This window comes from Montipora foliosa, chromosome 11 (genome assembly GCF_036669935.1).
Source record: "Montipora foliosa isolate CH-2021 chromosome 11, ASM3666993v2, whole genome shotgun sequence".
Taxonomy (NCBI): domain Eukaryota; kingdom Metazoa; phylum Cnidaria; class Anthozoa; order Scleractinia; family Acroporidae; genus Montipora; species Montipora foliosa.
This window is the reverse complement of record NC_090879.1, coordinates 44,339,216-44,342,174: the sequence shown is the minus strand read 5'-3', so window position 1 is coordinate 44,342,174 and position 2,959 is coordinate 44,339,216.

Sequence of the window (2,959 nt, the reverse complement as noted above, 5' to 3'; positions counted from 1 at the left end):
AAAGATTCAGAAAGGCAAGTAAGGACACCACCTTGTTTGCCTACAGCAGGGGACCAAAAACAAGGTCCACGCCAGGCACAAGAGAAAACGCGGAAAACCTCAGGATCAGTAATCTTCGTTTCCTGAAAACAGAAAACGTCATAGGAGGTACGAAGACTATATATGAGATAATCTTGGAAAAGCTTACTGAAACCACGAGAATTTAAGGAAAGAATTTTGGAAGTCATGAAGGGTGAGGGTTCTTAGTCTTTTTACTAGAACTGACCGGCATAGGTGACGTTGATTTACGCGCAGGTGGACCATCTGTGAAGTCTAGCCTGGCAGGCTTGCGTTTCGGTGCAACTCGAAGAGGTTGAGGACGGATAGGAATCTGTGATGAACGCAGCGGAACTGTAGGGCCAGGATCCTCAGGAATCTCCATCGCAGCAATAGCTTGATCAGAAGCAGTAGAACGTTGCGAATCAGCTGCAGCGACAAGGTGTAGATCAGACAAAGTAGGAGAGCCAGAAATGATGCTCGACGGAAGAGAAGGCTCTTGGGACAAACGAGAAGACAGGGACGACGATTCAACAGGCGAAAGGAGGGACTGAGACGATTGCGTAGTTTGTGATGACTGAGAGAACTGTGTAGACTGGGAAGACTGCGAGGGTTGTGTGGAGGGCTGCTTTGGGGTGTTCTGGGACAGTGATGAAGGTTGACCAGAAGATGGCGATAGTGATGATTGCGATGAGACGGGAACACAGGAAGGTGTAGGAGGTAGTACATCAGGAGAAGACTGCGTAGGAGGCTGTGAGGGAGGAATATCAGGTAAAGACTGCTTTAAAGGAATTGAAGGAGGCGGGCCATCGGAAGAAGGCTCATCAGGAGGAGGCTGCAGGGGAGACTGTGACGGTCGAGACTCTGGAAGGGGAGCAGGAGCAGCATCATTATCACCAGTGTCAACTTTTTCAGGGCGCCGCCACCAAGAAAATTTACAATCAATGGCGTAGTGGCCGTCCTCTTTGCAAATACTACACTTGATTTCTTCTTTACAGTCGCTGAAGGTGTGACCCAGTTGGTCACAGTTAAAGCATATCACGTTAGGGCACACCTTTGCGACATGATCAGGAAGATGGCACTTTCTGCAAGTAGGAACCTGTCCCTCGTGTTTGACTCTAAGAAGCTTCCTGCCGAAGCGTAGGAAGGACGGAATCGACTCAGATAGCTCCATTCTAGCAACGCGTGTTCCATTCTTGATGCCCTCGTAGCCCTGTAGATTACATCTGCGGAAGCCGAGGACAGATCCGTAGCGGCTGAGACGATGGGCCAGTGCTTCATCAGAAAGCTCGAAGGGAGTATCATACACAACAACAAAGGTACACGTAGAAGATGAATTACGATGACGACGGATAAAAGAAGATTTACGAAGGAAGAGATCACGGTACTCACTGGTGGAAAACGTCAAGGAAACAAAGCCATTAGGATTGCGTTGGAGACATCTGACCGCAGCAGCACGGATACCACAGTTCTTTAGATCGGCAAACACTTGGGATAAAGAAGTGTCCTTGTCGGAAAGAGAAAAATGTGCCGTACATGGTCGCTCGGGCAAAATGTTCAGCGGATGGATAGAATCCTTCTCTGCGTCAGTAAGACGTTCAGCATTCCTCATTATATAATCAACACTGGATTGACTAGACACACTGGAGTGTCGACGACGCCCAACCATTTGGGCATAAGACGGGATATCAGCAATTTCCATGTTCTCTTCAGTTTCGGAAAGGTCCGCCCAGCTATGCTGGGGATCAACAACATTACCTGCCATACTACTGCAAAGGCCACAAAATGACCAATACAGCAATAGCACAAGTGAAAAAACAGACTGATAGGGCTTCGCCCTGGGTTAGCCCAACGATAAACTGATGAAAGGCCTGGGCCTCATCAGTGCAGTGCTGATGTCTAGGATGGAGGTTGAGCTATAAAGCCACCCCAGATGTCTCACGCATGTGGCACATCCAAGTCATGCCAGAGTGCTCAAACTAGCGAGCTAGTGAGCATGCGCAATTGCTAGCGGCAATGACTCATCCTAGTAGAGTGCTCAATTTGGACATGAAAGCAAAAGCTTTGTAATGCCAAAGAGCTATATCTAACTGCAGACAGTGATATCGTAAAACTTTATTCAAATACCAAATAAAAACAATATTTACAAAATTACTCAAGAGAAGAGGCTACAGCTAAAAGAAAAATACAAGCTTATCAGCACAGACTTTACATACAGCTGGATGAACCTAGATAGAATTAAACTTAGCCTGAGGAAAGCGATGAAAGTCAACTTGGATCCTACGTTTAACATCAACAATAATAAACTTAGCGATAGCTCTAGAGTCCTCTCCACCATTGTGAAAGGTAGCCTTATTACGAAATTTCCAAATACCGCACAGAATCGACTTGATGATGTACAAAAGCAGACGCAGGCACTTCCTTTCAGGCACCGGGAATTGGTAAAAAAACACGAAGGGGCAATTGGGAACGAAGGGGGCTGACAAAAGCGCAGATAACATAGGGACAAAACGAGACCAGACCAATTTAACCCTACGACAAGCCAAGAAACAATGATCAATGGTCTCTAGACGGGCGCATAAAGCACAGCGAGGCGAGCGAATATAGCCCCAGGTGTGAAGAGAATGTCGCACCTTAACGGCACGGAGGGTAATCAACCATGCAAGATCATTTTTGTAGTTCTCAGTAAATGAATCACGGATCAGACCCCAATGCCGAGAAAGGGAAAACCGAGAGGGGACGAAGCCTGACCAGAGGGCAGGGAAAATCGGGATGGTGCAGAAATTCGCTAGCAAAACCTTGTAAAAGGCGCGAGACGTGTACGTAAACCCAGGAGGTAAATCAGTGGCCTGAAAGGAAAAAAGGACACTCGCATAAAAGGCAGTGGGGCGGGCAGCGCTTGGAGTTAGGTTATCGCGCAGCC